The sequence below is a fragment of the Bacillus rossius genome, chromosome 12 (genome assembly GCF_032445375.1).
Source record: "Bacillus rossius redtenbacheri isolate Brsri chromosome 12, Brsri_v3, whole genome shotgun sequence".
NCBI classification, from domain to species: Eukaryota; Metazoa; Arthropoda; class Insecta; order Phasmatodea; family Bacillidae; genus Bacillus; species Bacillus rossius.
The window spans coordinates 48,150,112-48,163,902 of NC_086339.1; positions in this window are offsets into that span (position 1 = coordinate 48,150,112).

Here is a 13,791-nt window from a genome sequence, read left to right on the forward strand (position 1 = left end):
ATTACGAACATTTAAAATAAAACTGTAGGGTGTACTTCATTATATATAACCTTATGTTAACTTAAAATAATTTTAAATTTTAATTCTATCACGATAATGAAAATTTACATTGAAACTACATTGTTGTAAATGTTAAGTAATTCTGTCAATGTGAACCATAATTAATCTCTGAATTATAATTTAATTACTTTTTCATGTAACACAGTTTATATATATATACATTTATGATTTAATAACATAACAATTCGATTACTTACTTGTCTTACATAATAAACAAATACATAAACAATGTATTTACCTGTGTCTTTTAATTCTGATGCAATTTCCCTCCATGCAGCACTCGTCACAACTCTCTTACTGTACATATGCGGCAATGGAATAATACCAGATGCACTGATGAGCTTTTACCAAATTAATGAACATAATTACAGAATTGTCTTCTCTTCTTCCCGTCATGTTCACAGCTCGAAATATCGTACGAGACTAATCGCTGAAGCGAACATCAAGCGGTACTTCGAGCGATATGTCACTTGCGATATGTTGTGCAATCGCGCGGCTGTGAACCTTTTTTATCGCCTCCCTATAGATTTCAAGTATTTGTCTGTGCGTGTCGCGTATCGTATATCGTTCACGATATATCGCTTATGGTATATCGCCTTAGTGTGAACGGCGCCTTAGTTCATTTTTCTTTGTTTTTATTTGTTTGTTGACCATATTCCTGTTATGGAATATTATGTGGTGTTTACATCCTGTTGACAACAGCAGTTTTTTTTCTTAATTTGTGTTTTTGTCTTTAGGGATTTTTGTAGTTTTCTTCTACAGACTTACATGTGCTTAGCAATGGCGTATGTCCAAAAGCTTTCATCAAGTACAAATTTAATTTTAACAAGAATATTTCTGTTCCATTCGCAGTGCAGTAACCAGGGGATGTCCCGTGAAACAAACACGCTGTCTGAATGTTTGCCGGGGCACTACGCCGGGCAGTTGCGACATGCTGTAGCGGGGAGCGCGGGGAGCGCCGGGAACAAGACTGCTGCTGTGACGTCCCGGGCGGTTCTCGTCCCGGCACGATGAATGCTCCGCCGAGTTGGGTCCCCGCTGATCAAAGCGCCGAGGACAGGCCGCAGTTTTGCCTCGGAGGCCCGCTTTTAATTTTCTTCGCTGCGCCATCCCCGCCAGTTCGCCGAGCACTTTACCTGCCTCCCCCCCTCCCCAAATCCCGACGCACGCCAGAGACAGATACCTACTGTCTCCCAGGAAGCCAGAACCATCGTGCTCAACCCATTCCGAGTGTTCCGCCATCCTTAAATACACAAAAGACTAACCTTCGAACAAAAGACTGCAAATTAAACTTCCTCGGGCCCTCAATAATTTACAGATATCTTCGAGCCAATCAGTGGCTTCTTCCCCCCCCCCCCCTCCCCCCCATCATCCGGCTGACTGGGCTGTTTGGCCAATCAGAGGCGATCTGTCTGTAGTTTCATTGAGAGATGTTGAGATATTCTGAACATAATCACAGCATAATAAGTCTTTACAACTCTGAGCCATTCCACAAAACGACTTTGTAAAATGTTCTCAGAGTCTCAGAGCTTTACAAGAAAAAGGCACCATCCGGTTTGGAAAAAAAAAAAAAAAAAAAAAAAAAACAAGCGTTGTCAACCTCTCAGACAAACAACAGGATGAAGCTTGTGTTTCTCTTTTAGCTAAAGCGTGAACTTCGCAGTCACACAAAAAATAAAATTCCCGCAGAAGAAATTGCTTGTGGGGTAGAATATGCCATCATTATCCTGGATCCAAACACAGGGGACAAGTTATTCTCGGAGACTACAAGAGTCGGTTACAAGGCCAAGCTTTCCCGACAAAACATTAACTGGGAATAAAGAAGGTTGTTGAAAGATTCTGTAGTGACCAAGATGTTGTGATTCGGAAGGCAGACAAAATAATTGCGACAGTGGTTATGAATACCTCGGACTATGAAACCAACATTTACAACCTTTCGTCGAACCAAAAATGCAACGTTTAAGAATAATCCACTAAACCAAATAGAATCAGCCACAAAGAAATTTGTCACCGAGGAAGTCTTAGAGGAAGTCACTAAAACACATCTAATCATTAAAGATACCAGAAACTCGACATGCTATGGACTCCCAAAAATAAAAACAAATTAAAACATTCCTTCGTCCCATAGTTAGTGTAATCTGCTCTTCTACCAATTCACTAGCCAGATAGTTGAATAGAATAATCCTAATTTTAGTACCCACTCCAGACTCTCATGTTGGAAATTCCGCATATTTCATTATGATTCTTGAGCTACTTTATCTTTACCGAACAGAACTCCCGGTCAGTTTTTATATGGTATCGCTCTTCACCAAACTGTCCCAGAAGCCGTTCAAATTCTCTTCATATACCTGAAAGAAGACAACCTGAGAAGAGATATGGTGAACTTCTCAGGACACTGTGTTCCTTCCACTTTCTTCTCATTCAAGCGGAAGATCAATAAACAATATGAAGGTCAAAAAATTGACTCACCTCTCTCTCCCATCTTAACAAACATTTTCATGGCCGATTTCTAAGACAAAGTAGTAAATACCAGCCAGCTAAAACCCAAGTGCTGGTAAAGGGTTTGTAAATGACATTTTTGTGATTTGGAGTCATTCAAAGATAAACTACAAGAACTCTTTAAACAACTTAACAGCATCCATCCAAGCATACAATTCACCATGGAGGTGGAAGTAGATGGAAAACTGCCTTTAATGGAGGTTTTGGTCAAAAGAGGAGAGGAGTACCACATCGGTTACTGTGTTTATAGAAATTAAACTCACACAGACGGGTAACTACAGATTAGTGTCAAAAGAGCTAGAGTCATTTTCAAAGAAGACCAACCTGGGGAAGAGATAAAACACCCAACAACTGCTCTTCAAGAAATTACTCATAATTTAATTTGACCAATCCAACACCATAGCCAACATCCCACAATGAAAAAAAAAGATACATCCGATGATCAGTAGAAACATTAAAACACCCATCAAACATAAATAAAGAAAATGGATACAAATGAATTACAATATGCGAACAACACTTCAGAAAACTTTAAAACGTACGTTTGCATTCAACTAAAGAAATATCGCCTCTGATTGGTTAAACAGCCCAGCCAACCAGAATTTAAAGAGGCCACTGATTGGCCTGGAAACCCAGATAATCACAGAATCCCAGCTCAGATTGGCCAAACCATATAGCTAACTAGAAGAAATTATCCCCTGATCAGCCCTACATCTGCAGCCAATCGGAAAACACTCCTCTCACACGAGAGATTATTAATAAAAGGCAAGAGAACTTCCAAACCTCAGTAGATAACTGCCACCCTGATGATGGCGACTGCTACGTAAAGCAAAAAAGTCGGTGTTATCTTCGCCTTCGAAGCGGCTAAAACCCAAAAGCCAAGGGATTCTAGACAATGGCCGCGATAGCTTTGGTATAGGTGTATGTGTGTGTGTATATATATAAACACATTTTGTTGTAAAATTTTCCGAAGGGTCCTAAGAAGGCACTTGAGAGGCACCTACCTACTGGAAGGCATGACGTGAAGTACCGACGCGACGCATGAGGTAGCGGCAAGTCGGCGTCACGGAGTCGAGGGAGGCTCGAGGCGTTCTGCGGCTGACGCGACGCCCCACGAGGACCTGTCAGTCGCAGGCGGTGTCCGCCAGGGCGCAGCACCGCTGAGGAGCGCGGGCAGATTATCTCCTCAACCTCTCGACCTAACCGTGCGCTCACCAGTAACATGCCGCGATTGGAAATTGCGAATCTATTTCCCGGTTCTCGAAACCCATGTTGGTCACTGGTAACAGTGTCAAGCATGTAAAAGACCCATCTTTCTCCTAACCAGGACCACGCCCTAACGGGATCATATGCTTGGGGGAGTATTGATGATTTTATTAGGTGTGAACCTAAGTTACATGTCTTCTTGCTGCGAGGACACACGGCGCCGCTGTCTGTCAGCGCGGCTGCAAACCATCTACATTTGTTCGTCCAGTGTTCTGTTACAAAATATAGACATTAGTGAGAACATTTTAACTTAAAACGCTGGTCAATATCTATTTAATTTCACGATTTCGTATTAGAAAATAAATTTGTGCGCGTGAGTCCACGCGTGATAGAAGTGAAACACCTTGTGTTTTATATTATTAGGAACTAGAAGGTTGCAGGGCACCTACGGCGCCTTTTGAAAAATAATAAATACAACAAACACTTTAATTTAATAATCAAGAACTTATTAAGCCGTATTGCAAATGTTACTGTATTAGAACACTTCCATTTTCTATTTCATACACTTCTCTATGGAGTAGGCTAATATGTGTGCTTCATACTACGCTTGTCTCCAAGGTATACTTATCTCTTGGCCGTTACAGAGTCGGTTAGTGAGTGATGAGCTTAACTATCCTACACAAGTTACGCACATCACTGACTTAATGATCGCTTAACACTGTGGGCTGTATAATTTTAATTGCTCTTTGCTAACTTGTTCCTCCTAGCATTGCTGCCGAGTCCGTGGCGCAAAGATAATATTTTGACTGCATCTTGGTGTTGGGTAAGCCATTGTCCTGCACATCATCGGCGCGTCAAGTATCTGGAATGTATTATCCTGTGTGTTAGTTGATTTATTTAATTATGTGTTTGAACATTACCTTCCTATATACACGACCATTATCTTTCCATTTTTATGCCCATTATCTTCCCGTATATTTTTCTGTGTTTCAATGTTTAATGTTATAAGGTAGACGAATGGTCATTCCTTTTTGTTTGGTGTCATCTTTATATGTAATTAAATATGAAATACTTATTAAATTGTTCACACGACCAACTGTATGAGGCTTTGTCACGATCAATAGTTGCAAGTCAAGTAAAAGTGTATATTGAATTAACCAACAGCAAGGAAGATTACTGTATCACCAAGGACACTTAATGCGCTTGTAATAGCCTATATTGAAATTATTTAATATTTAATTTTAAATAAATATTTTTGGATATTAAATTAAAGTGCTTTTTACATTAATTATTTTTAAATAGGAGCCTTAAGCACCTCATGAATAATTATGCCTTTAATTACTGGGGAAATTTTGATGCTATTTAGAATGTTATACTTATGCCCTTTAAAAAATCTTTGATTTAAAGTTTTAATAATCTTATTTTTTGAATTTTATTATATTATTTAAAAAATCATTTTTTTTCTTTTATGTATATACTATACGATTGTAAACCTAAAATACATTTTAGCATATATTTTTTTGTAGTTACGCCCTTTCTTCACTTGATATATATTAATTAAATTTTTTGTCAAAGAGATATATCTATGTATAAGAAAAAAAATTTGCACATTAATAAAATAAATGAAATTTTTAATAACAATTACTTGTATATAAAATTTAAGATTTTAATAATTTCTTAATTTTTAACGGGCACCTAAGGCACATAAAAATCTCCTCGTATATATGATAGAAACATAATTTTCATTGTCTGAGGTGGCAGATCAAAAAATATATGTTTGCAAGAATGTGAGCACTAATCATTCTATTGCGCTCAAGTAAAGCAAGTGTGAAAGTATGCGAGTGTGCTAGCTAGCAAGTGTACAAGTGTGCAAGTGTGAAAGTGTGCAAGTATGAAATATTTGAAAGTATGAAAGTGTAAAAGTTTTAAAGTATGAAATTGTGAAAGTGTGAAAATATTAATGTGTGCATGTATGCAAGTGTGCAAGTGTACAAATGTTAAAGTGTGTAAGTGTGCATGTGTGTGAGTGTGCAAATGTGCAAGAATGAAAGTGTTAAAGTATGAAAGTGTGAAAGTATGAAAGTGGAAAAGATGACAGTGTGAAAGTTTAAAAATATGAAAGTGTGCAACTGTAAAAGTGTAAAAGTGTGCAAGTGTGCAAGAATGAAAGTGTGCAAGTGTGCAAATGTGCAAGTGTGCAAATATGAATGTGTGCGAGTATAACAGAGTGCAAGAATAAAAGTGTGCGAGTATGTTAATTGTACAAGTATGATTTTATTATCACGTAGGTATAATGACTAGATTACACAGAAAATGTGATCGTAAGCATTTATAAAGTTGACCTGAGGATAATTTAAAAAGGAAAGAATATTTCAATATTCTAATATAAATTAGCAAACACCATCGTCAAAATTAAAGCTACAGGTTGGATAAATAATGTTTGAAAGAGTAAACTATTTAATATTTCCTAGGGAGGGCTTCCATGCAAGTACATAGCGCAGACCCCGGAGAGTCTAGAGGCACTACTGTCTTTCCCCATCTTGTGAACTCAGCGTACCTTCGCCATCTTTAATACGTGCATGCATTCGTAATTTAACTCTTAATTTTAGATATGTAAAATATATAGTTGCTATGGAGCAAGATAGCGCATTAAATGTATTTTTTTCGGAAACAAATATTTAATCTCAGAAAATTTTATGTTATCCATTGAGATGAACGTCAATTAGTATTTGTTAATTTAGCAACTACTTATGACTCAAGGATGACATATTCAAAAAAAGAGAGAAAGTATATGGGATTCGAAAGACCTTACGAAATCTTACCAATGCCGATAAAAGGCTTTTTTTTATGAACATTAACCTCAAAATTTTGCTTTTGGTAAAAAAAAATATGGATGATTATGCAATGAAAGTTATCGGTTCAAACTTAATGTTCTGGATAAGCCGTGCGCGCTGTTAGCTGCCTTGGAGGCATTGAAGAGTCCTTATGAACTTTTGTTTTAATGTAAACTGCCTGCTAAATAAATACATTTCGGTATTTCATCGAAGATAACATGGGCTGAAGCTAAAGTTTTGCAAGGAAATTTGTAACACCGCTTTCAAAGATCGAATATGTAGCCTTCTGGTCGGCAAAAAAGTAACACAGAATCCACTTCAATGATAAATATTAAAACATTTTTTAAATAGACAAACAAATATATCGGCTGAAATTCTAGTTATAATATTAAAAATTCTATACATTTATTAACGGTTTGTTTACTCTTGTACGGGTTTGACTGGAAAATGTAGGGAGATTATAGGTTTTTTTTAAACAGAGTTCTCAATGTAAGCCTCGGGCATGCACCAGTTAGAGAGAGAGAGAGAGAGAGAGAGAGAGAGACAAATGCCTTCCCTTCCTCTAACCTCGGATTATTGTGCAGAGTTAAAACAATGAAATGGTGGCGATGCGACAGTAAAATATCGCATTTTTGTGAACATGTGGATTTTAACCACGCAAATAAAAATAAACTTTGAAATATAATCACTTCCTCGATTTGCCTGCACACACGCCACATGTTGACTACGACAACCAACAATAATTACAATTGTTTTAATGGGCCTGATTGCAGGATATATGTTAAACTTAAACTTAACATAAGTGCACGAAAATCCCACTATGCTAACATATTTAAAAATTTGATAACTAAATATAAGTTAGAAACATCTTGAAATTAAACAAAATTTATCAAGTTGAAACCAGTCCAACTATTATTTTAAAAAAAATAAACAACTCTGACGCTCATTCCATTACCAAGCCCACCACGCGATGAAAACAAATTAAAAATGCTTGATTGGAATGTCTGTCATGCACACGAATCCAGCCGCACTATCACAAATGTGTCGAACTTGATTAGTTGGAATTTTTTTTTCATTCCCGCATTATTTCGTCGCATCAGCCACGTATTTCCCCCCCCCCCCCCCTCAAAAGTATTACAGCGGAAATTTTGTAGGATCTCTATCACCCCAGAAATATCAGGCTACTGCGGTGTTCAAAGATACAGAAGAAAACACGCGTTTCGATATCCGAGTGGCGTCTGTTTACGAAAAGCTTTTAAAAATACGCTGAGTGAGGGTAAATGGTTCCTTTTTGCCATATTTCGTTTTTAATCAGAATTTTTTGAGAGTGATAACATTTAAAACGCAGATTTTCAGAAATTTTTTTAGACATTAAACTCTCGGTAGGGATTATAAAGAGCACCCGAAGGACTTGCATCTCACCTTCATCTTCCGTCCTCCGCCATGTTATGTTATGGTCGCCGTTCCCACTCATGACGGGCTGACTGCGCGTCTGTCCACAGCCCGGCGCTTAGGGGTGATCGATACCCGCCAGAAGCACCAGGGAGGGTTACACTCACAAGTACACCCCTCACTAGTCGGCCCTTAAGAGGCCACTCCAGTGTTTCAGGGGCACTACGCAACCCGCTTTAACCTAATAAGATTCAATGATATTTTCATTTTGCTTATAACTTATTAATTAATATATATTTTGAAATGATGCTTGCTTTATATGTAAGACAACGATGCTCTTATCAAAGCCCCTTTCTTCAAAAACGTGCATAAATTATGGTTCAAACCTAGACAATACACGTATGCATATTAGTAAAGATTAGTATAAAACATACAGAAAAGTTACCTTTATTTAGGTTGTGCGGAGTACCAAATAGTCTTCATGAAAGAATTATTGCGTCTCGCGAACTCGCCGCAAAATAACTGAAGTTGGATTTTGCGGTGCAAATGCAGCACTACAAAATATGTGTGGGCCTTCTATCCTCTGACGGAGTTATTCTGGACACAAACAGAAATAGCAAATCGCGGTCGACGAAACTTAAATGAATGTCCGTTTTTGCACAGGAGTGACCTTTCCCCAAGTCCTTCGCGAAAATCTCGTTCACCAACTAAACAAAATTTGAGCGAAATGCACACACGCTCGGACAAGACCAAAAGTCTATGAAAACGTGTACTGCAGAAATTAACGGTGGTTTCCTGACGTCACACACCGCGGAGTCACGGCTCCGTGGTGTCAGCCGAGGTCAACTTACACTGTATGTGTGTTAGTGAGGCGGGATGATAAGCGCGACGCTCGCTGGTGCTTCTAGCGCGGTATAGCCTCTAAGCGCAAGGCTCTGAATTGACGCGCATTCTCCTAGTCATCACAGGATAACTGTGAAATTTGAGCGGTGACCGTAACATTATATGGCTGAGAAATGATGATAATGGTGTAATGTAAAAGTCCCTTAAGTGCTTTCCAGAATCTGTACTGGTTGTTTTGCGCCTAAAAATTACTGTGAAAACATGCGTTTTAGCCATTTTAACTCTTCTAAAACTTAAGTTAAAAAACTTAATCCGAAATCAAAAGTACTTTTCGGTCCTTAGCGATCTGTTAAATTCTTTTCGTAAGCAGAACCCACTCGGATATGTTGAGTAGTTATCAAATCGCGTTGTTTATCCTGAAGCTCTGCGCACCGTGTGTGTGCCCGGGTAGGCGGGGACTTTAACTCGTGTCAAATTCGAACTCTGCGCGCAGGCAGAAAAAGGCGCGCTTACCTTGCGCGAGTATAAGTCTGCTCACTGCGAGGTATTCACAGTGAAGTGTTTGTTCACTGAACCACCAAAGGTTAAACGAGTTTTACGTTTAAGTAACTTATCTGTGGCGAATGAAAGGTCCCGTGCGGGCAAATTCGCAAAAAGTTCACAGACTTGCCAAAGACGTAATGACTACGTTGGCGCCGGCCTTACTGGGTAGCTTGTGGCTGTGGCGGGACGCTTCATGCTCGCTACTCGTACTCGCTACTCGTACAGTAGCGGACCCTCGCAGCTGGCTTAGCCACTTCACGTCACTTCACTTCACTTCTTCTTCACGTTTTTGGCCTTGGAATTTTGGACTTCTAGAATTTCAACTTCAATTAACACTCATAAAGAACCAATTTCGTAGCGAATCTATTAAAAGTGGGCCGATTTCTCTCGCGTAAGTTCACAACTTACCTCGCGTTTGCTGTACGGGCCGTTCGACGAACGTGTCGGTGAAATCTGCCAGTGCGGTGGTCTGTTGATGCAGCGTGGTTAGGTACAACTTCGTTGTTCAGAAACCATCGTTAGACTGAGAAAACCTCGACTCAGACAGTGGAGAGCATGGAGTTTAGAGGCCAGCTGGAATACAGACGACTTGCGTCACCGGGTCGCCATGTTGTCTTTGAACTTTAACACCATTAGAGGCCAAATACTGTTACATATAGCTAGACATATGTGCATATTCGGTTGACATAACAAATATTCGCGGTTATATGATGGACATTTTCTTTCTTCAAATAGTGATGTCACTATTTTTCTTCAGAGGACATTGAAATAATAGGGGATTAATACGCGATTTGCTCGCTCAGCCATGGGTGAAGTCTCCAGCTGGTAGTCGCTCAGTCTGAGCGCACCTCAGCTCGTACAGCGCATGCGCCGACACAACACACCTGCATCTTCGCATTAGTTCCGTAGTTGTAGCACAACTGTCACCAAGGTTACGGTAGGCTCCCCAGCCATAAATATACCAAATTATGGTACTCCCCTGGTACTTCCTTGAACGTGAAATAAAAACGTAACTATACGAATACTTCAAAATGTTCACACATTATACACACAAACTGGATCTGCGCTAAATTAAACTAATAAAAAATTCTAAAAATAAAACTACCAATACAAAAGTTTAGAAAAAAAACTCAAATTATAAATGAAATCTACTCCTTACATTAGCGCAAAGAGTAACCGACGAGATAGAAGTGCACCAAAAATAATTGTTAAATAAGTCAAAATACAGACTCGAAGCGGAGCACGCCTCAACATCAGCAATCTTGGATTCAGCCAACTGGTATCCGCCATCTTGTTTTCGTCTGTTAGGGTTTGGTGTCCTCATATTGGCTTATTTTTAACAGCTACAGTGCAGCTACAGTATTTATTAACAGAAAGTCGTTGCACCTGCTATCTTATAGGCCATCTATCTGTAATTATTAAAATTTAATATCGGTAAATACTCAAAAATTACTAAACATTTTACCCCTTAATGCACTGATTGATTCGTTCGATTTTGAGTCCTACATTCGATCCTTTGTCAATGCAAAAATGTTTACTTTAAGTAAAAAAAAAATTGTAAATTAAAATAATATCACCACAATGGACCATAAAAGATACAGGTTCAAGTTATAAAACAACGCATTTCTAACTAAAAATCTAATCATGTAAATTCTATATTTTTCTACAAGTACAAAAAGCAAATTTCTTAAGTCTTTAGAATGTCACTATTTCTACAATAATCCTTGAATGCAACTTGAGTCATTTAAAGGTCTTGGCATGTATTTCCAGTTTATCAGGTCGAATAATTAGTACACCACAATTGTCACACAGACCCCTATTTACGATTTCATTAATAGGACAGTGGTTTATTTCATGACACTACGTACTAGAAAGGTTTGCTAATGTTTAGCCACAAAATGTACGAAAATGTATTTTGCTTTCACTTAACCAACCCAGTGCACTTTTCGTACTGCGGTCTTGAGGTATCTAGTCGTCCAATCAGTTTATTACATGAAACAGAGATCTTCGTGAATTATTGAAGTTGTAGTGAATGACAAACCAAAGTATTTTCATGGCGCGTCGAACATGCCAATGAATTAACGTTGGTCTGTGCCGGCAGCAAGAAGACATTTATGAGTGTGACGTCATCGCTAAACAAGAATCTTTCCTCCTTTCTCCTCCTTCTTATTGTCCCCTCCCTTGTGGTCTGTGCTGCCTCCCCTCCTTTTCCCCTACTCCAGTCTTCTCTCTGCGCATGCGCTCTAGCGGTGGGTCGCCCTGGTGGTTGCAACGGCTGCCTGACGTTCTTTTCTGTAAGAGATCACGTGTCCTTCATTAGGCACCTTGCTTCTTCAATGCCAATGTTATATTGCAGTTTTCTATTAAATTAATTGGTAAATACTTGTACTAATCCCCGAGGTTGGTACAGCTCATTGAAGCCTTCGAAACTGTCGAAACTTCAACCGAGGGAACAGCACCTGCCGATTTCTCCCCTGCTGGCGAAACCACAACCGCGGAAGTCTGTCGCAGTGACGATACAGTAGCGACAGCTGTCACCGGGGCCTCTGCAGCTGTTGGCAAGGTTGTCATCGTGATCTCCACTGCCGTCAGCGTTGCTGCCATCAGGATCTGCACTGTGGATGGTAGGGCGTCCATCAAAGTCGACATTAGAACACCAATTAAAACTCAAAAAAACTTACTGAAGAGAACCTATCCGCACTGCACCACAGCTAAGGTTGGACTGAGGGGTGTGAATATATTTTTTTCCTAGCCTAAGTTAATCTACGTGTGTTTGGGGGGGGGGGGAGGGTGGAACAGACATTACATAAATATTTACATCAGTCTATTGGAAATGGCGAATAGGAAGCGGCAGAGACATGGCCCACCAATACAAGTTATTCGCGTCCATAAACTCTGGAAAGGTGGATGGCTTGGAAGCATTGTACGTTTCTGGTACATAGGAGTTATTGGCTGCGCAATGCCGTTTGATGCTTTTTGCTACGGCACCACGAATACCCGCTTCCACAAACATATACATAACTTAGTGTGTCTCAGGCTTATTGCCTATACACACTCTACCATGCGGGTTTTTTAACCATGCAGAAAAGGGCGCGTGCATCGTGTGCTTATTTTGGGTTTATTAGCCAGTCATGGCTGCGATTGGCGCCATGACTGACACCCCTTTGGTCACCTAGCCTAAAAGCTAACTAATGTGACCCAGGTAAAACCTGAATAGACACAGGGAAAACCCTGGGCTGAGTCATGCGGGGATCAAATAAACATGCATTAAAGCAAGCAAGAAAGTACTGGGAAAGGGGGGAAAGGTCCAGGTAAGAAGAGTTGGACGGGGCAGAAAGAATCAACCATGTACGGGTTGGGCGCTTGGGCCTTGCGGCCTTAATTACCGCATTATTCATTTTGGCGAAGGTCTGTCGTCTGAGCCTCACTTATATACGCTCGGTTGCTGGCATAAATCGTGAGTCAAAACAAAAAACTTATTTCAGAATACAAGAAACAAAACAAGAGTCGATTTTCAATCGCTGATTTGAATTTAATAATTAATTGTCTATAAATTTAACAAATCATATTCGGACTTGACTAAATAATTACGGGGCTGCTAGGCTACATGTCTGCAATGCTTCACAGGTACAACAGTCAAACACAAAGAATCGTATAAAAATGCCAAATTACACTGTAGGTCCAAACCCCCCCCCCCCCCCCCCCAAACCAAACAAGAGGTTCTAAACATTAAATATGCAGTCCTAACTTCAGACTTGACTAGCAAATTTGTCTTCTAGAACACACATCTAGACACATATTTGTCATCTAGGACACACAGTTAGACGTAATATCGTAATCTCGGACACAAAGTTGAACACACAGTCACCAAAACGGACACAGTTTTGGATACACATTGGACACACATTGAACACAAAGTCAACGCATATTGAACAAAAAGAACACACATTGGACATACTTTTATCAATTCATACCGAGAATTCGACACATTCTTGTCATCTATTTCACACAGTTGGACACACTCTCGTCCTCTAGTACACACAGTTAAACACACATTGGACCCACTGTTGGACACACTCTCGTCATCTAGTACACACAGTTTTACACACACTGGACACACATTGAACAGTCAATGAAAAAAAAAAAACACATTTTACATTTTCGTCATAGGACTCACAGTTGGCGACATTTTCGACAGGGTGCGCGTCATTTGACCTAAAAGTCATATCTCCTAAACGTCACTTGACCTTAAATTTTAAAATAATCCTTCAGTCATTTGACCTAAAAGTCATTTGCCCTAAAAGTCATATCTCCTAAACGTCACTTGACCTAAAAGTCACTTGGCCTAAAAGTCAGTTGCCCTAAAAGTCATTTGACCTAAAAGTCATTTGCCCTAAAAGTCATATCTCCTAAA